Source organism: Panthera onca, chromosome A2 (genome assembly GCF_046562875.1).
Source record: "Panthera onca isolate mPanOnc1 chromosome A2, mPanOnc1 haplotype 2, whole genome shotgun sequence".
Lineage (NCBI taxonomy): Eukaryota > Metazoa > Chordata > Mammalia > Carnivora > Felidae > Panthera > Panthera onca.
The window spans coordinates 52884075-52905843 of NC_138340.1; the positions used below are offsets into that span (position 1 = coordinate 52884075).

The 21769-nt window shown below is 42.4% G+C and overlaps 1 protein-coding gene and 1 pseudogene across 4 annotated transcripts in view; both read left to right on the plus strand.

The window, feature by feature from the left end:
• The window catches only part of ATG7 (autophagy related 7), a 342261-nt gene that overhangs the window by 284143 nt on the left and 36349 nt on the right, over nt 1-21769 (plus strand). The gene's annotated exons all lie outside the window — the stretch shown is intronic.
• On the plus strand, nt 1151-3755 carry LOC132673520 (pancreatic progenitor cell differentiation and proliferation factor pseudogene; annotated as a pseudogene).

Here is a 21769-nt window from a genome sequence, read left to right on the forward strand (position 1 = left end):
TATCATCTTGAATTTCTTTCATCAGTGTTTTATAATTTTCAGAGTACAGGTCTTTCAACTCTTTGGTTAAGTGTATTCCCAGGTATTTAATCATTTTTGGTGAAATTGTAAATGAGATTGTTTCCTTAATTTCTCTTTCTGATACTTAATTATTAGTGTACAGAAATGCAGTGGATTTCTCTATATCATTTTTTTATCCTGAGACCTTACTGAATTTATTTATCAATTCTAGTAGTTTTTTGATGGAGTCTTGGGGGATTTTTATATATAGTACTATGTCATCTGCAAATAGTGAAAGTTTTACTTCTTCCTTACCAGTTTGGATTCCTTTTATTCATTTTTCTTATCTGATTACTGTGGTTAGGACTTCTAGTACTATGCTAAATAAAAGTGGTGAGAGTGGACATGTTTGTGTCCCCTGCTTTGGGGGAAAACCCTCAGTTTTGCCCCAGTAAGGATGTTAGCTGTGAATTTTTCATAGATGGCCTTTATTATGTTGAGGTTTGTTCCCTCTAAACCTACTTTGTTGAGAGTTTTTATCATGAATGGGTGTTATACTTTATAAAATGCACTTTTTTTTTTTTGCCTATGTTAAAATGATCCTGTGGTTTTTATCCTTTCTCTTATTGATTTGATTTATCACACTGATTGACTTGTAAATATTGAACCACTCTTGCATCCAAGGAATAAAACCCACTTGATCATGGTGAATGATTTGTATTAGTGTATTGTTGGGTCAGTTTGCTAATATTTTGTTTGCATCTATGTTCATCAGAGATACTGGTCTGTAGTTCTCTTTTTGTTTGTAGTATTTTCATCTGAATTTTGTATTAGGGTAATGCTGGCCTCATAGAATAAGTTTGGAAGCTTTCCTTCCTCTTCTGCTTTTTGGAATAGTTTAAGAAAAATAGGTGTATTAACTCTTCTGTAAATGTTTGTTAGAGGGGTGCCTGGGTGGCTCAGTTAGTTAAGCAGCCAACTTCAGTCAGGTCATGACCTCGCGGTTTGTGGGTTCGAGCCCCGTGTCGGGTTTTGTGCTGACAGCTCAGAACCTGGAGCCTGCTTTAGATTCTATGTCTCCCTCTCTCTCTGCTCTCCCCTGATCACGCTCTTTCTCTCTCTCTCTCTCTCTCAAAAATAAACGTTAAAAAAAAATGTTTGTCAGAAACTCTGCCCATGCCTCTGTCGTAGAACAGCCTTTGGCGGCCTTCTCTGCAAATGGGCTCTATGGCCTGGCGTCCTCATCCCTGCCACCTGTGATCACAGGCCAAGGCCCCTGAGGAGTCACCACCAAGGCTTCCACCAGCCCACAAGCAACAGTGTGGCAGCCATCCCCTCCAGTGTCTCATTTATGGTCACCCACAACTATTATCCAGCACCACCTGGATTCCACTTCTAGTAACAGAAGTGCAGAGTATCCTGGGGATACCATCCCCCACCACCCTGGTCTCCCCAAGGCCAACCTGGGTCACTGGTGGGCAGGCTTCTTTTTTGGGAAGTCCACACTCCTATTTATGGCTACAGTATTAGAGTCCCTAAAACACTTGGAATCTCCCCAGGCCTCCAGTGGCACGGTCACCTGTGGTTTGGCTCTGGAAGCCATGAAGAAGCAGCCTCATGGCCAGCCTGGCAAAGCCAACACCGGGCCCCCATCCTGAGTGGCCACCACCAGCCACCAGGCTTCATGAGGTCCTAGGTTCATCAGAGCCACTCCCCTCCTCTCCCCTTTCCTCCTCTCCCTTACCCCCCCTTTCTTCCTCTTCCCTCCTCTCCCTTCCCCTCCCCTCCTCATAGACTAGAGGCTGCAACAAGCAGAAGCAGTTGGTATCTTTGTATCAAAACAGCAAAACACCAAAAAGGAAGTTAAGAGAACCCCACTCTTTACTATCCAAGCCACATTCAAGCCTTCGTGACACCCTGTAATAGTGTGCCTTGCACCAAGTCTAAAATAAACTCCAAGAAACTAGTAAAGAAAAAAAAAGATTTGGTAGAATTCATCTATGAAGCCATCTGGTCCTGAACTTTTGTTTGCTGGGATTTTTTTTATTCCTGGTAATCGATCTATTCAAATTTTTTATTAATCCCTGCTTCGATTTTGAGAGGTTACATGTTTCTAAGAATTTATCCATTAGGTTGTCCAGTTTATTGGCATATAATTTTCCATAATATTCTCATATAATCCTTTGTATTTCTGTGGTACTGGTTTATTACTCTTTCATACCTGATTTTGAGTCCTCTCTTTCTCTCTCCTTCCCCCTCCCCCTCCATCTTCCTCCATCTCTTCTCTTTTTCTCCTCTCCTCTCCTCTCCTCTCCTCTCCTCTCCTCTTCTCTCTCTCTCTCTCTCTCTCTTTCTCTCTCTTTCTCTCTCTTTCAATGAGTCTGGCTAAAGATTTGTCAATTTTGTTGATCTTTTCAAAGAACCAGCCCCTGGTTTCATTGTGCGTTTTTTTGGTTCTAGTTCATTTATTTCTACTTTAATCTTTATCATTTTCTTTCTCCTACTGATTTGGGGTTTTGTTTGTTCATTTTCTAAATCTTTTAGGTGTAAGGTTAGGTTGTTTGTGTGAGATTTTTCTTGCTTCTTGAGGTAAGCCTATATTGCTGTAAATTTCCATCTTAGAACCACTTTTGTTGCATCCCAAAGATTTTGGACCATTGTGTTTTCATTTTCATTTGTCTCTGTATTTAATTTTGATTTCCTCTTTGATTTCTTGGTTGACCCGTTCATTGCTTAGTAGCATTTTTGTTTGTTTTTAATGTTTATTATTAATTTAGAGAGAGAAAGAGAGAGAGAGTATGCATGTGAGTGGGGGAGGGGCAGAGAGAGAGGGAGACAGAGAATGCCAAGCAGGACATGCAGTGTCAGTGCAGAGCCTGACACGGGGCTGTATCTCACAAATCATGAGATCATGACTTGATCTGAAATCAAGACTTGGATGCTTAACCAACTGAGCCTCCCAGGTGCCCCTAGTAGCGTGTTTTTAACCTCCGTCAACATTCATTCTTAAAAAAAAAATTTTTTAGGTTTATTTATTTACAAGTGGGGTAAGGTCCGAGAGAGAGGAGAAAGAGAGCCCCAAGCAGGCACTGTACTGCCAGAGCAGAGCCCAACATGGGGCTTGAACTCATGAAACTGTGAGACCATGACCTGAACCAAAACCAAGAGTCAGCCCCTTAACCAGTTGAACCAGCCAGATGCCCCAACATTTATTCTTATTGTTGATTCCTGAAAGGCAATGTGTCTTTTTTTTTTTTTTTTTTTTTGTGGCTACTTTTAAGATTTACTTTTTATCTTTGCTTTTTATCAATTTGTAGGTTCTCTTTATTATCTTACCTGAGGATCCCTGAGCTTCTTCAATCTGTGGGGAAGATATGTCCTCACATTTTGAACATTTGCCATTTTTTCAAATTTGTCTTCTTTTCCATTCTCAAAAATTTTTTCTACCTACTGAGAGTCTTATTACATGCTTGTTAGACATTCTGACCATGTGTCAAATCTATATTACTTTCTATTTGCTTTTCTTTTGTGCTTTATTTTGGGCATATAGTATTGACCTATTTACTGATTCACTAATCCTGTCTGCTGCTGTATCTAGTCCACTGTTAAACCCATCCAGTGAGTTCTTAATCTCTGATACTGTTTTTGGAAGTTGTAGAAAGGTTTTTGGATTTTTTTATTTTTGTAGATCCTGCATTCAAATAATCTATCTTTTCATCCAGTTTTTCTGCCCTTTTTCTTTTGAAAGTTATTTTGAAATCATTGCTAAATCAAATATATGGATCAACTCTGCTTTTAATCACTGTTTTATCTCTTGATAATTGGGGCTTTTACAGTTTTCCAGGGTGGGAGAGAATATTTAGTAAATATTTATTATATGCTAAACACTGTAAATGATAGATTTACTCCAGATTGTGTTGTAGTATTCTATAGAATATTTAAATTTGTTCAGTCAGCTAAGTTACTAGAAGACCAGTTTGATTCTTTTGAGACCTTATTTAGGGAAGATCTATTTCCGTGTCCCCTTACTGCTCAGTATGATTGATAATCTTATGGGTGGCTTTTCTGAGTTGTAAGTAAATGTTTGGTACGCTCACCTATGTCTTCTACTCTGCCTTGGCCCCAAATCCAACATCTTTCCAATAGTGTTTAATACCTAATTCCATTCACTCACAGTTCTCAGCTTCACAGCACATACTTTCTTCCCAGACTTTTACGAGTCTCAGCCATCACTCAGTAGCCTGAGAATCAGCCAAGGAGCCAAGAGCAATTTCCATGTAGATTTCTGGGTTCAGTCCCTCATGTTCAACCATTTCTACCACCTGGCTCCCCAAACCTCAGCCATCTTAGTGACATTGAACTTACATTTCTGCCTCACCCCTCTATCAAATCCCTGCTGGAGTTTCTGTGTTGGTTGTTCTTTGAGCCTGGTAACTGTTATTTTATATGTTTGTCAAGTTTTTATTGTTGATGGCAGGAACATGAGACTGACACCATCTACTTTATCATAGAAAGAGAAGGTAGCATTTTGCTATCTTGGTTTTAGTTACATGTTTTTAGACACCCATTTTTAAAGGTGTGATATATGGATAATTTTTATTTTAAATTTACTTCAGGGTAACTGTTATTCAGTAACATTTCCCAACATTGCTATTTAGATGGGAAATGACTATTTTTTAGCTTCATCTTTATGAATGTATGAAGGTTTCAATTAGCCTCTTCAGCTTTGGTGCTCACTGTATTAAGAGATAGCTTCTTTGACATTTGCTTGGTTTGAAAATTGTCTAGTGTTGAGAGTCTGCTCTGGCTTGACCCAATTTCCTGGTAAGCATAGTCCCAGTAACAGCACATCTTGGCAAAATGGACCTGTTGTCCTGGGTGACTGATTATGGCAGCCATTAGAGTTTAATATCTTTGGCCTTCAGTTTTATCTCCTGTGAAAATTCAGCCACTTCAGGGGAAGAATGGCAGAGTAGGCTGTATTAGTCATTCATATGAAAACAATTTATCAGATCCCTTCTTATAGACCTGGTTTAATAGTAGCTGGGGAGAAACTTTTGTAGTAAACTCCTTGGTGTCTGAGGCAGTGAACAGGGACATACAAGGTGGGAAAGTGTACATAAAATAGAAGGGATAAAAAAGATAAATCTTATCATTGTTTTAACCCTTCCCATGGAGCTAGGCTCCTTCAGTTATTTTATCTGTTTCCTCAAGAAGTTCTTAGTGCATTGTGATAGGAACTATGGCAATAAAGCAAAGTCTAAAATTATACAAATAGGGGCACTTGGGTGGCTCAGTCACTTGAGCATCTGACTCTTGATTTCAGATCAGGTCATGATGCCAGGGTTGTAGGATCGAGCCCCATGTCAGGCCTCTGCACTGAGCTTGGAGCCTGCTTAAGATTCTCTCCACTGCTCACTCTCTTTCTCTATCTCTCAAATAAAGAATAAAATGATACAAATAGGGTGATAATAAAGAGTAAAATCTAAAATGATTAAGGTAGGCTGGAGATATGCCAGAAATCAGCAACATTGGTTTCTTCCTAGGGGGGCTTTTGAGTGGCTGGGCATTAAGGATGGGAGAGAGACTTCATTATGTAATCTTTTCTCCTCCTGAAACTTGAACCATCTAAATATGTTACTCTCAAAAAAAAAAAAAAAAAAAAATCAAGCATGTTTATTTTTTATCCTTCCTATAACATCCTGAGAGTAAAAGGATATTATTATTATTTAAAAATATTTTTAATGTTTATTTATTTTTGAGAGAGACAGAGTGCAAGGAGGGGAGGGGCAGAGAGAGAGAGGGAGACACAGAATCAGCACAGAGCCCAACATGGGGCTCAAACACCAGGACTGCAAGATCATCACCTGAGCCGAAGTCAAGACGTGTAACTGACTGAGCCGCCCAGGCACCCCAAGGGATATTATTTTTAAACCCTCAAAGATAATAAAAATAGGAGAGCAAACAATGGCAACAAAAAAATTGGAGTCTGGAAAGATGGCACTGTAGACTGAATGCTTGTGTCCCACTAAAATTCAAATGCTGATCACCAATGTGATGGTAGTTGGAGATGTGGGGCCTTTGGGAGGTGACTAGGTCATGATGGCATTAGTAACCTTATGAAGCAGACCTCAAAGAGGTCCCTTGCCCCTTTCACCATGTGAGGACACAGTGAGAAGGTGTGATCTATGATCTAGGATCTATGTGATCTATGATCTAGATCTATGATCTAAGAAGCAGAATGTCACCAGACACCAAATCTGCAGGCACTTTGATCTTGGACTTCTCAGCCTCCAGAACTATGAAAAATAAATGATTATTGCTTAAATTACCAAACCTGTGGTGTTTTGATATAGCAGCCCAAACTAAGACAGATGGACAGCAAGGAAGTTAAATTCTAAGCCAGCCAATAGAGAGCCAGTTGTTTCCACAGAGCTACCTGAAGGCTTGGGAGTTGGGGACAGTAGATGCATCTGAAAATGAGACTTAAAACAGGGTTGTTTGAAAGTCTGACTTAAGAGGCAGTTAGATCCCTAGCCTTTCATTCTAGCTCTGCACAATAGGACACCTGCCCACCCCCACCCCCAACTCCAGGTAGGAAACTGAAATTTTACTTTCTGGTGAGAATAAAACAGAGTTTCTGGACAAGGCCATAGCAGAGTGGAAATTAGGGTATGCAGCGCTGCAAACACGAGATTAAACAAATGTTTACATATCAAATACAGAGAGACCAAACCTTCTGCCCACACCCGGCTACCACAGCTAGGTCGTCAAGCTTAAGTACCTCCAAGACAGGAGAGAGGATTCTCTGTCTCCGGAATCTGACCACCCTGAAGAGAAAATGTCAAGAGCTCTGTGACATGACAGCTCAGCCAGATGACCATACAGGGAAATCCACAGTAGACCTCAGACAGCTTTTGAGTAACTCATTAAATAGGAGCAGAAACCAAGTATTGCCAGGCATCTAACTTGAAAGACAGAGACTAAACTAAATTTGAAGGAAATATACTGTGTCAAGAGAAGAACATTTTAGATAGTCGAAAAATTTTCTCTATTATTTATGTTCTCAATGAGTCAAAGATATTAAATTCATGAAACAACAAAGGGCCATGAAAAGTGATATTCAGATAATGAAAAAGAACTCTCAGACATTAAAAATATAATAATTTGGGGGCGCCTGGGTGGCTCAGTCATTTAAGCATCTGACTTCAGCTTAGGTCATGATTTCGTGGTTCACGAGTTCAAGCCTCTGTGCTGACAGCTCGAAGCCTGGTGCCTGCTTCAGATCTGTGTTTTCTTCTCTGTCTGCCCCTCCCCTGCTTGTTCTCTATCTCTCTCCCTCTCTCTCTCTCTCTCAAAAATAAAACATTAAAATTTTTTTAATACTTAGTAATTTTAAAATTCAACAGGGTTAAATAATAAGATTCAGAGTGTCTTCTAGAAACTAAGACAAAAGGACAAAGAAATGAAAAATAGGAGAGAAAAGATAAGCAAAGTAGTGGATCAGGGTAGGAGTGCCAACATCCGACGACAGAAGTTGCAGAAAGAAAAACAGAAGACACATCAGAAAAAAATATAGAAGGAGTTAAAGAAAATTTCCAAAAATTGGAAGGCTCAAGATTGTAACATTCAGTGCTGTCAGCACAGAGCCCAGCACAGAACTCAAACCCATGAACCACGAGATCATGACCCAAGCCAAAGTTGGCCACTTAACCCCCTGAGTGACCCAGGTGCCCCAAAAGACTTGAGATTCTAGATTAGAAGGGTCTACTTACTACCCAGAGCAGTGAATGGCAATAACCCAACACCAAGGCCCATCATAATGAAATTTCAGAACTCTGGGTAAAAAAATCCCTACCACTTAAAGAGAGGAAAAAATAGGGTCATATATAAAGAACCAAAAATCAGAATGGTTTTCGACTTCTCAATAACTACCCTGGAAACCAGAAGCCAATGAAACAGTGCTTTCAAACCATGAAGGAAAATTATTTCTAATCTACAATTCTGTATCCAGCCAAATTGTTAATTGAATATGAAGCTAGAATAAACATATTTTCAGATACACAAGATCTCAAAAAATTTACGTTTTATTCACTCTTTTTGAGGAAACCACTGAAGGACAAATGCTGGAAAAACAAGAATAAACCAAGAAAGAGAAAGACATGGAAAATGGGAATGGGGGGATGGTACACAAGAGGGAGAGAGTCAGAGGAATCCTCAGAATAATAGTGAAGGGAAATCTCAGAATGACAGACCTGAAGCAGTAAAAGCAACTAAAACAGATCGGATCAGGGTGGAAGGCTCCAACACATTTTGTTAAGAAAGTGAAATTGCTTAAATACCTAATTTGTCTGAGCATTTATTTAGGAGATTTAGACAGTTGGCAGAAAGTTTGGGATTAAATTATGGGTAAATACTTAAGAACACAGTAAAACAAAAAAGACAGTTTGTTAAGTCCAGGGAAACAACGTTGCAGAAGAAATGTAAAAGTAATCCTAGCATATTACACAGCTCACCTTGATATAACACTTAGATACTGATCAAAATGGAATTATAATTATATTGACAAGATAAAAGGAGGGGTAGGTAAGAGTTTGTGATTGTGGGGGTGAGGGAGCATTTAGTACAAGATAGCTAAATCTTCATCTACCAAATGGGAAATAGATACCTAAAGCTTAAACCTGAGGGAGGAAAATCATGAACTCAAGAAGTAGCAATATAGACATTAAAGATTTTGTACCCAATTCCTATTTCAGGAGGAGGGGGGTTCCCCACACACCACACACTTCTTTGACACAGCTGAGTGTCCTACCATTCAACTCAATTCTGGCACTATCTACCCAGAGCTAATGTCAGCTTGTACTGGTTAAAGCTTAGTCCCACAGGATTGCCCTCCGCTTCAGGTGCCAGTCACAATCCATGTTATTATCTGTACTTCTGACCAGTGGACTATAAATCAGCAGTTCTCATGACCCCCTCCTTGGGCTCAGTTAATTTGCTCATGGCTCACAGAACTCAGGAAACCATCTTACTAGATTACTGACTTTTTACAAAGGATATTAAAGTATATGAGTCAACAGCCAGATGAAGAGATACATAGGGTGAACAACAAAGGAGCTTGTGTCCTTTTAGAGTTTGGGGCCCAGCACAGTGGCACAAAGGAGTGTTCTAGTTCACCAATGTGGAAGCTCTCTGAACCTCATCCTTTTGAGTTTTTATGGCGCCTTCGTTATATAGGAGTGATTAATTAAATCATTGGTCATTGGTTATTGATTCAATCTCCATTTCCCCAGAAATTACGGGGTGAGACTGACATTCAAAGCATTCAGAATGCTGGAAAGCACATGGTGTGGTGATGGTAAGATCTGGAATTGACTCCTGGCTCTACTATCAAAGTCACCTAACCTCTTTGAGAATAAGATAGGGGTACTAATAATCACAGGGTGATAATAGGTATCAGGCAGAATAATGTATATGGGAATGCTTTGTAACTAGAATATTCCTATTACAAGTATTGGTTTCAATTAGTTCCTTTAAGTGTTGAGTTTGTCTGTACAAATGTACCTTCTATCCCTGGTATATTAATATTATTGACTCCAGGTAGGCTTGTGTATTAGTTAAGGTATAGGTTAAAGTACTGTTAATAGGGAGATCCAAAAATATGGCAGTTCAAACAAGACAGAAATCTGTTTCTCTCTCATATAACGGTCTAGAGCTATGCTATCCAATATGGTAGCCACTAGGTACATGTGGCTATTTACATTTAAACAATTACAATTAAATAAAATTTAAAATTCAGTTCCTCAGTTGCGCTGGCCACATTTCAAACACCTAGTAGCCAGTTGACTAGAGGCTGTTGTATTGAACAGCACATAGAGAACACTTCCCTCATCACGGAAAGTTCTGTTGGGCAGCCCTGACCTAGAGGAGCGGTCCAAAACTTCAAGGGTAGCTCTGGTATACAAGGTCATCCATGGACCTGAGTTTCATGAATACTTTTGCCCTGCTATCCTCTAGTAAGACTTCATAACACATTTTTGGTGCCTTTAGTCCCTTTGGCATTATGATAAAGCCTACAGACTACCTCACAGAGTAATATTTTTAAATGTATAAGATAAAATGCATAGAATTACAATGGCAATTAATTATGTTGAAATATAATTGTCAAAGTATAAAAAAATAAACTCACGATATAGTAGTCTGTGCTTTATTAATACACCAAGTAATGATCTAGTGGCAAATCTAATGGCTACTGTAATTTCATAGTATTGATGAGTGTGTGTGATTTTTCAAGATAATCCACAACAAGTATAATGTGATATGTACATATCTGTATTTTCAGTTAGTGACAGTCATGGATATGGCAAATACTACTATGGTTTGTTCCCTACATATTAACTGAAGGAAATGCTAAGTTTCAGATAGAGGCTAGTAAAAATAAAGTTATATAGTTTTCTTCCCATCCAAGTTTACAAACTAACATTTCTATTTATGGACCCCTTGGGGGGGTGTGGAATCCAGGGTTAAGGAGCCCTGCTGGGTGATGTCAAAGCTGGCTTGGCAATGCCAGGTCTATACTCTAGAATGTGGGAAGGGGAGAGTAAATAATTTCTCTTTTAAAGGACATGACCTGGAAGTTGTTCCCATCCCATTGGCCAGCAGGCAGTCACATGACCACCTGTAGTATAAGGCAAGCTGGGAAATGTAGTCTTGAGGGTAGCCCTTTACCTTGCTATTAAAAAGCTTGGAGGAGTTCTGTTAGTAAAAGGAAAAAGGGAAGAAACGGTATTAGGATAAATAGCAGTCTCAGCTTGGTTCTTCAGTATGGAATTAAAACAAAAAATTTGTTTTTATTTTTAAAAAATGGCTCTTTTTTTCCTAACAGTCTTCAGGTCTAAGTCAGAAATGTGAGAAAGAATTTCACTCTTACTAACTGTGGATGGGCTTCCACAGTGTCACCAGTTCCTGAGGTATACAGTGTCTAAGGGATGTAACAAATTTGGAGCTGATGTTCCCCAATTCTGTGCATATGCTGGCAACCTTGTTATTAGTTCACAGACAACAGTTTCACCCCTCTCAGAGTGTATGTGTTCATGCTCAAAGCAGACTCAGTATGCCATTATCTGTACTGAGGGAAGCAGTAACAAATTAGGCGTCTACTCCTGTCACCAGTGACCAGTAGTCTATGTGCAAGAGAGCATAAAAAGTAGGAGGCAGGCTTTTTCCCAACAAACATTCCTTGAGCAAATGCCCTTTAAAGTTTAAAATAACAACTCTTTGGGTTGTACAGGCCTTTAACTTTTTAGAGAGCTTGAAGTACCTTAACTCTTCTTATTTTATTAAAGTACCCAGATCATGGGAGGTTTTCGTTATTTTTTTTTAACTTAGTTAAATAAATAGCAGTTTTGATTCAGTACCACATGGCCAATAGCTTTTAGCTTATAAATGAAGAGTCTGAAAAGGCATACTTACAGGCGAGCCCGGTTGGCTTCTGGCAGGAGTGAGGCCGAGCTGGTCCAAGCCCAGAGAGCACTTAAAGGGCCAGGCAACCCCTCATGCACACCTCTCGTCTCCATCCTTGGGGGTTCTGGTGGAACATGAAAACTCAGTATTATTTACTTTAAAGTTCCTGATTGTGAGCTCCCAAGGGGCAGGCACTGGGGTCTTCCTAGCCCCCCCGAATGCTGGTGCAATTCCCTGTACATCACAGGCGCTAGACATATGTTTGCTGACAAATCGCTTCTATTTTATGAGCATTTATAATGGCCTTTTAAATAAGTGCCACTTTAAAGTTTGCTGAATGAAGTGTGGTTTTTATTTAGTCTTAGGGTCACCATTGTTTTATTTGTTTGGCCACCCTTCCCCCCAGTCCATCGCCAGTTTAAAAATGTGATTCACCAGGAAAATATGACTCCATTAATTGAATTAATTTTAGAGCCAACTTTTCAGGAACCTGTCTATTTCTGTAAAGTGAGATCCACTCGCAAGTGTACCATTTGGTGCCAGCACTCAAATTTTCCCTGACTCAGTTGCTCCAGTGGTGTTTCAAATGTCTTCCCATTATATCAGGCAGCCAGTGCCCCATACTTGTGAGGATTATTTACAGGGTCTTGTGATTCAGCCCAGGATCTGATAGTGATCTTGGTCGGGTGATATAAATAGTCTAGGATTTGCCAATGGCTATTTTTATAAGGGAAGCTTTCGAAGTTGATTTCTTTGAACCCAGAATGACTTTCTCCCTCTGGCTTCCCCTGTTTTCCTCTGCCGCTGGGGAGATCCTCTTTTCTGCGGGCCTGTCTTTACACCTCCTCCAGCCAGCTGGTGTCTGCAGAAATCAGAAGGAAGATACGTGTTTGACACAGAGTTGCCTGAAATCCTATATCTTCACCCCCTCTCAGTATCATCTTTCTTTCATCCGGCCCAAGAATGGCACCCACCCCGCCCATCAGGCCACAGGATCTGTGGGACTAGCCGCCTTGTCTGAAATAGATACCCAATGGCTCTCAGGCAGGACAATTCCCTACATTCATACCTGAATGTACATTTTACAATATTACCTTTTATTTGTCTTTGTAGACTTGCCCCTGCCCCAAGTTGGGGGGAAAAAAAAACCACCCAAAACGCTCAGTAGTTACTGTTGATGAACCAGACAGCCTCATTTGAGGTAACCCCAACTGTATGTGTGGCCAACACCCCTGCCCCGGGTGGTGCAGACTCTAGAGTGCCTGCTCAGGCCTTCCCTGAGGATGTCTTGGCCCCACGTCTCCAGAGGTCTCTTTCCTCCTTGTGAGGTACCCCTCCCCCTGCCCTACACACACAGTACATGTGCTGTCAGCCAGGAGAGGCTCGCCTTGGGGTGCCACCCTCTCTTTGCATCCTTTCCCCAGGTTTTCATGCTGAAAACAGCACATTCTCAACATGAAGCAAAAATTGATCCTGCTCTTTTTCATCCTGTGTTTTTGACCATGCTATTCTTGGCACTCAAGCTTCTAGGCTTGGGGGTAGCATTGATAGCTTCAAGTGTAATAAGTTAAATTGGTCGGCAGTATGCCATGTGTAGCCTTAGCTCCCCTGGATAATTTACCAGCATCTGTGGCTTCTCCCACCCAGTGGCCTTGAGTGTCTCCTTAACTTCACAACTGGCTTGCCTCTTGGAGCCCTGCCCCCTCCCTCCCACCCCCCAGTCAGCTCTGAGGGCTGGAGATCTTTCTTACTTCTTGGGCCAAGTACTGGAAGTAAAAGAGATTGTTTCAGTCTCTGAGTTCCACCCCAGGGTCAAGGGCCCCAGAGCCTGGTGCTGCAGTCTGGCCAAAGGGACCACAAAACCAGGTCACCAGTCAGTCCATCCATGCCCTGAGCTTTGGTTCTGCCTCTGCCTGGGATTAATTGTCCCATCTCAGGATAACTATGAAGATCAAATAAGGTATTAATACTTGAAATACTTTATGAAAGGTAGAAAGATAACAACAAGAATAAAAAATAGTGGGTACTATTTTATGGGCATCTCTTGTGTCCCAGGTACTTTGTTTAGTGCTTTATGGGAACTATCTCATTTACTCCTGACAACTACTCTTTGAAAGTATTAATATGCCCGTTTTATAGAAAAGGGAAAGTGAGGATCAAAAAGATGAAGTTACTGGTCAGGATGCCATACCTAGAGAAAGTGGTAGAGTCAAAATTTGAGTCTGGTCAGGGTGAATTTAAGGCCTACGCTCTCATCTATTAAGTAGAATATTTCCCTTCCCATTTCAGGATTGGTAAGAGAAACATAATTAACTTCAGAGGTGGGAATTTACAGCATTTTGTTTGGGATATGTATTTTACCCTCCATTTTCGAGTCAACAAGCAAGTTTCTTGTGCTTAGGCCTTATTTCCGGAGCAGAAGGAACTCAGTGGTTTTCCCACTGGGAGAGGGAGACATGAGATGTGTCTGTCTGTTCCAGGAAATGCCACCCCCTCTTGTCACCCACACTGCACCACCCCAGTGCACTGACGATACATTAGCCAACTCAATGATGACTCTGTTGTGTAAGCCACTAGCTGTCAAGATGACTAAGGCTCAGACAGTGCTCCCTGCATTTCTGTTTCTGTGGTTGACAGTGGATTGAGTAGGGCATTTAGGCCTGCTCTACTTGTAAGAACCTTTGGGCAGGTGAGTTCATCAAGCCCTGGCATAGCACATGGTTAGCCACAGGAGAATGAGACATAAAAGGCTTGGTTCCTGTGTGGGGTCGCCATCCTGTAGCAAAGACAGGACAGGCATTGTGACTAATCAGTGTGTGTATAATTGGCAGTGTAGAAAGAAGTGCATCCACCAGGAAAATTCAGAGAAGGGGAAGCCTCCATGAGAGTTTGATCTGGTTGCTGGCGCATATGGGTAGAATGGCAAGGAGAGCGAAGAATGTTCCAGATATGAGAAACAGCCAGGCGTATCTGGTCAAGATCTCAAAACGCTTTGTTCCTGGAAGAATTTTATATAAATTGGGTTTTAATCTTAATTCAAGAAAAGGCACATATTAAAACTTGCCACTTTTCAGAGTGTTTATTTCTTAACTGAGAAATCGTGTAATTCTGCTCAACATGTCTAAGTGTATGTTTACAAAACCTGTAACTGTCAGTAAGGGAATTTAAGGTCAGTAAGGAAGATTATAGTGGTGGTGGCTACATAGACATATGTGTGTGTTAAAACTCACAAAATTGTTGGGGTGCCTGGGTGGCTCAGTCGTTTAAGCGTCCGACTTTGGCTCAGGTCATGATCTCACGGTTTGTGAGTTCAAGCCCCACGTCAGGCTCTGTGCTGACAGCTAGGAGCCTGGAGCCTGCTTCCGATTCTGTGTCGCCCTCTCTCTGCCACTCCCCCACTTGTGCTCTGTCTCTATCAAAAATAAAATAAATGTAAAAAAAAAAATTTTTTTAACCTCAGAATTGTTCACCCCAAAAAGTCAGTTTATTACCATATGTAGATTTTTAAATGATTATTTTTAAGTGCATAAGGTTAATCCTTCCCCTCCAACAGCTTATAGCTTAATGAAAGACGAGACAGTAAACTGTCAGGGCACCTGGGTCACTCAGTTGGTTAAGTGTCCAACTCTTGGTTTCGGCTCAGGTCATGATCTCATGGTTTGTGGGTTCGAGTCCCACATCAGGCTCCATACTTACAGTGTGGAGCCTGCTTGGGATTCTGTCTTTCTCTCTCTGCCCCTCCCCTCCTCTCTCTCTCTCTCTCTCTCTCTCTCTTTCTCAAATAAACTTTTAAAAATTAAAAAAAAAAAAAGGAGGAAACTGTCTTCCTTAGGTAATGTAGTGTGTGACAACAGAGGTTGAACAGAAGAACATTGTGGGGGCTTGAAGCCAGCACAGAGCACTGCTGGCTGGGGAAACCCAAACCATTCTGATAGTGCGTGGCAGTATGCAGTGAGATCTGGGAGTGAGAAACTGCCAGAATAAAGGCATGGGAGCAAGGAGGTGTGTTTTGAAACAGCTCACATTCTCTTTGGGGTGTGTGTGTGTGTGTGTGTGTGTGTGTGTGTGTGTGTGTGTGTTTAACATACGACATAATTCCTAAGCTGGTATTTGTTGAGCACCCACTCTGTGCCAACAGAGTACTGGGGATTCCGAGATGAGTTTCCACCTCACCAGAGAAGATACACAGATGGCAGAACAGCATATGAAAAGATGCTCTATATCATCTGTCATTGGGGGATTGCAAATTAAGCAATGATGAGATTCCACTACAGACCTGTTAAGGTGGCCCAAATCCAAAACACTGACAACAACAAATGCTGGCAAAGATACGGAGCAACAGGAGCCCTCATTCACTGCTGGTGGGAATGCAAAATGGTACAGCCACTTTGGAAGACAGTGAGACAGTTTCGTACAAAGCTAAACATAGTCTTAGAATCCATCCAGCAATCCTACTCCTTGGTATTTACCCAAGTGAGTTGAAAGCTTAAGTCCACACAAAAATCTGCACACACATATTTATAGCAACTTTATTCGTAATTGCCAAAACTTGGAGGCTCCAAGATGTCCTTCAGTAGGTGAATAAACTATGATACATCCAGACAATGGAATATTATTCAGTGCTAAAAAGAAATGAGCCATCAAGCCATGGGAAGACACAGAAGAAACTTCAGTGCATATTACTAAGTGAAAGAAGCCAGCCTGAAAAGGCCACGTATGGTATGACTCCCACTATGTGACAGTCTGGAAAGGGAAAACAATGGAGGCAGGAAAAGATCCGTGGTTGCCAAGGGCTGGTCGGGGGTAGGTGAGAAAACAAGTAGGCAGAGCACAGAGGAGTTTTAGGCAGTGGGAAAAAAACCCTATCCCTGTTCTCAAGGATGTCTGGGCTAACTGGGGGACACAGACCCCCCAGATCAGAGGGAGGTAGAGGAAGTACCCAGAAGAAGCCAGAGAAAGGAACTGACTGGCCATAGGGGGCTTTGCTAGAGGTTTTCTAGGGGAAGAGATACATCTTAGAGATGTATCTCTAGATACATCTAGAGATGACTAGAAAGAGCTGCAAAGAGAAAGAAAGGAAGAATATTCTAGGCCACAGAAACTTCACATGCAAAGGCCTAGAGATGAGAGAGAGAGGAAGAGAAACCATCTGTGACATAAGAGCCGCTCAGCAAAGCTGGGAAGGACAGACAGGGAGGCTGATGCCCGGACAGGACGGGCCGTGCGAGGCTTGCTGAGGCACACAAGTACACGAACTTCATGTTTAGAGCTGTGGGGAGAACCACGGGGTTTTGAGCAGGATGACATGATCAGAAAGATCCCTGCTTCAGAAAGATGGCCACAGAGTGGAGAACAGATTGTAGATGATAGGCTGGCTCAAGGAGGACAGTGGCTTGGCTAAGAGCAGGCCAGAAAGATGTGGATGAGTTGAGAAAGTAGAATCTGCAGATGCTGGTGATTGGTTGGGTGGTGAGTAAGAGAGAGGAAGGACTCTGGTACCTCTCTGGGCTCTGGTTCTGGTTTAGACAGCCAGTGGTGGCAGGAGCAGGGGGTGCGGGATCCACAAAGGAGGATGAGGGTCAGGGAGAGGAGGGTTGGGGAATAGGCTAGAAAGGGGGATTAGAACAGTGCTGTTTGCCAACGTGAACACTAGGTAAGGAAAGCCCAGGGAAGACATAGCCTCACTGCAAGTCGCTGTTTTGTTACTGCTCTTTTCTTTGGTAACATCAGACTTCAGCCAGACCCTGGAATATAGATGGACATCTGGGAATTGTTAGATTCTAGAATAAACATTTGACAGCCTTTGCATTCCCAAAGTGGCCCATACCCAAACTGACAATCGGGAGCTTGCCTGGAGAAAAACTTGATATGAGCCTCAAAGCCAATGTAGTTAATTAAAAGAGAATAGCTTTTATTAAATTTTAACAATTATTTCTTGAAGTATTGAATTCAGATGGTAAGGTAAACAGTAGAAACAACCTTAATCTTTCTTGACCCCAGTTTTCTCATCTGGTAAATGAGGGAAACAGACCTGTTGATCTCAAAGTTCCCTTCCAGCTCTGAAATTCTAGCCTAATAAAATTTTTCATCAAGGTTTTTTTTTTTTTAAAAACCTCTATGTGAATAAACATAGAGCTCTCCCTTATTGAGCCTCAAACATTTTTTAATCCAAAATTTTAATGTTGAAACTCCATCTTGTCAGATTTCCCGGAGTGTAAATCCTCTGACCAGTATGCTGTTATTGTTTGAAAATACTGTAACCTCTGAAGCTCTGACTGAGGGAGGAAAGGAGGGGAGGGAGGAAAGAAGAAGGGGGGAGGGGAAGTTCCATGTTTCCAGCAGTGAATTTCCTGATACTAATTCTAGGAAAGCCTTACAACAATCTTGCGTCCTATAAGGAACCCAGGCGCAGTTATAATCCTCATTTTTTGTTCGTGATAACTAATTTTACATACTCCTTAATCCTCACGGCCATATGATGTGAGTAGGTGTGTTATCTTCCTCACTTTACAGATGAGGAAACTGAGGCAGAAAGTGGTGAAGTGACTTGCCTGAACTTACACTCAGTGAATGGCAGAGCCAGGGTTCAAGATGTGGGGGTTTGGCTCTGGCGCACATGCTCTGATCACTCTGTCATGCTGTTCTCACTGCAGTGAGCACGAGTGTGGGGCATTTCAATTGTAAATACTCTCTCCCATTGTCTTCATCAACCACTAAGTAAAATGTGTATTTAAACTACACATTCCCCATGTCTCCTGGCCAGAAACAGACACAGTATCTTGGTTTTACATCTTTGTTCATGTTTTAGGCCTTGATCTTACAGTAAGCATCTGTCTCACTTGGGAAGTTGAAGCCTTACTAGGTTACCTGCAAGTGTTTTCCAAGGCTGTGAGCATGGCCCAGCAGCTGTGTAGGAAAGTGTTGGAGTGAGGAAGGATTTAGGAATACCTCTCTTCTTCCACTCAAGGCTGAGTGGGGATTTGGTTGCCAGGCATTTTTTCCTGGTCCCCTAATGCCCCCACACTGTGGCTGGTGAGAGAGATCCTTCCCTCTTGTTGCCACCATGTAGTTAGCTAAAAATGAAGAAGTCATTCCTAATTATTGCCACAGCAGGCAGCGTCATGGGGAATGGCCAGGTGCAAAGGGAATGATACTTTTTTCGGAGAACAGTCAGGATCCAACTCCTGCTGAGAACCTCAGATATAAATTGAGGATCACTCTGGTATGAGGGAATGCACAGAGGCAGGGTAAGTACCAGTGAGAAGTGTCTTGTGGTCTTGGGGAACCTCAGGCCCCCACTGCCTTTGCTTCAGGCTGAATAAGCACCCTGCTTAACAGCCTCTGCCTCCATCAAGCCCATTTCACATTGCCCATCTGGGCTAATTATAAGCAGTAGCATTAGCAGAAGTAATATTTTGTGTTTTACACTGTACAAAGTGCTTTAACTTGCACTGTCTCATTTGATCTTCATGGCAAAACTATGAAGCAGGTGATATCCACATTTTACAGATGAAGAGGTCCAGAGTGCCAGAGATGGCACCTGTATCAAAGTCAGGAGACTTCCTACTGTACTTCAGGAGCAAATGAGGACTTAGGGAAGTCTGTGTGTCCTTTTGGGGGTGGGGGTGAAGGTAGCAGTAATTGCTGACCTCTAAGATGCATCAGAATCACTGGGGGTGTGGGGGCGGCGGGGGGTGCAGGGAGGGAGGTTTAAAAACTAAAGATGCATGGATCTTACCTGAGATGTAACACAAGGAAATCACCAAGTCTAGGCACTCAGCATATGAGTTTTAGAAAAAGAAAAGCTCCACAGTCAGTTCTGATGTACACCCAAGTTTGAAAAACACTTGTACTCAGAGTTCTTCTGAATGTACCGGAATAGTCTGATGAAGCCTCGTATCCATCAAGGTAAATAGCTGTTCCCTTAAGGAAAACAAATCTTAAGATTTGGTCCCTAATCTCCAGGAATTTCTAATCTGGTTGGTATAAGACATGTATACAGGTAAAGAGCACAGTGGCCCCGGTCTACCAGCATCTAAGACCTGGGTAGTCAGAGTATCAGAGCAGTCCACAAGACATGCAGGGGGAGGACACAGAAGAAAGGTTTGGGTCAGTGAGATGATCAATTTGGCCAGAGCAAAGCGTTCACGTGAGCTAGATGTAGGAGATGAAGCTTCTCAGACAGAAGTCATATAGTACAGGGTTTTCCCTGCCAGCCTGAAGAACCACAGATTAGCCCTCAACAGCACATGCATTTGAGGGGGCATTTAAAGCAGAATATAATCAGACATGTTTTACAAACAGTCCCCGTTTTAATGATGAAGAAATAAATAGATGAGGGTAATTATTTCAGACCCCGTGCTTCCTTGGTGGAACAGATCTGGGTAGTGACTGTCACTCAAGATTTTGTTCTGATGATCGCAACCAGCCCTCTTTGTCAGTGCAGAGGGATATAGCACACGCAAGTCGTCTTCCATTCCAGCTCCCGGTATTCTTTGTTGTTGGTGAAGTCTGTTAGAGTTTTCGTACAACCTGCAGTGTTTTTTCATCCCCGTTGCCTTCACTTTCTCCTTGCTTTCCCCACTCTCAGATAATGACACTTTTAATTTGGCATTGTAGAATGGATATTGTTTGGGGACCACATTCATACAGGTTGAGGCTGTGCTGTCCCTGACAGCTGTCCCTGAGCTGTCCCTGACAGCTATACCCAAATGGCAGCTCTGTGCTTGAGACCCTGCACACAAACTTACTTAATTTCCATAAGAATCTAGTAAGACCCAGATACTGAGGCTCAGCAAAATTCAGTAAACTTACCCAGAGTCACACAGCTAAGAAGGTGCTGAGCTGGGATTTGAACCCACGTCGAGCAGACCACCTCTGCTGCCCCCTCTCCCCCCCACCCCCCCGCCCAATTCTCTTCTGCTAAGCATGCTGCTTTACCATGACGAGCACCCATGGTTACAATGCCTTTTCTGCCAGTATTCTAGTAGAGAACTAGCATGTCTGAAATCTACTGCCTTCCTCTTGTTTGTTCATTCACTAAACAAGTGGAAGTGCTATATCCACCTCCCTCACTGGGACGTTTCGAGGATTAAAGAGATACAATCCCCGTAAGCATTTTGGCTTACAACTCAGCAGGAAGTACCTGCTGAACAGGAGCCCTTATGGCCACTACTCCTGGCTGCTGTGCCTGGCACCATCCCAGATGGGCTGGAGAAACACACATGAGGAAGTCGTGTCCCTGCCCGGGAAGAGCTCAAGCCCAGCGGAAGAAACGGCCCCCAAACAAATAACACACATATAGTGAAAGCAGGACCTCAGCAAAGACTGCACCTCTGAGCCTGCCTTCTTGCCTCACAGAGGAAATTACAATGACCTGACAAGCATGGTTCTTGAAACCACTGTGGGTCTGGCCCTCAGCTTGTCAGGATGTCAGCAGTGTGTTTCAGATGTGGCTCCTCCCTATTTAAAAAGTCACTATTTGGTAGGATCCCTCACTTTCCTCTGCCTCACATCTCACTCACCCCTGAGAATGAGGCACAGTCAGCTTCAAGTCCTCTCCAGGGGACTAATACCCTGCAAACACTCGAGCGTTTCCTAGCACGAAGGCTGCCATGTTAGCTTAACTCCAAGTAGCTATTGTTTCAGGCCACACGTGGGGATTTGAGAGGAAGAATAGTGGAATGGACAGCTATAGACCATCATGTTCACTGTTGTCTTTTTTGTAACATGGGGATGACGGTAAAAATGTCTGCCTAACAGAGGTGTTGGAGGGATCACCCCAACACACCATCAGTCATGACACAATAGGTGTAATGCACTTGGGATCTGTAAAGCACTAGCAGAAGTTAGTTGCCGTTAGTAAGGATGAGGTGGGAAGGCCAGGAACCCATGAAACAGCTGAATGGACAAGAATGCCTCTGTTCACACCATGTGCTGACAAAGTACTAACGGAAATCAGAGTGGCTGGCACCAGCCTGGGAAAGGGTGGCTGAGAACAGCATCACAGAGGTGGTGACTCAACCCCGGAGACTATGGGCATGCTGTCAGGGAGAAGAACAGGCACACATTCTAGGTGGGAGGAAAGGCGCACAGAGTAGCAGGATAGTGAGAAGGAGCAAGCTGCCTAAGGGGCAGTGGAGACCCTCTAATGCGAGACTCTGCACCCAAACAATCTCTGTCTAATCTGCTGCCAGGGCCTGCCAGGGGATTGGCTTTGCATGGCCCTCCCAGGAAGCTTTGTGGGGAATTTTCCATGTGCTTAATGATTCTAGATTGCTTGCTGCTGACAATAGGAACAGAGTAG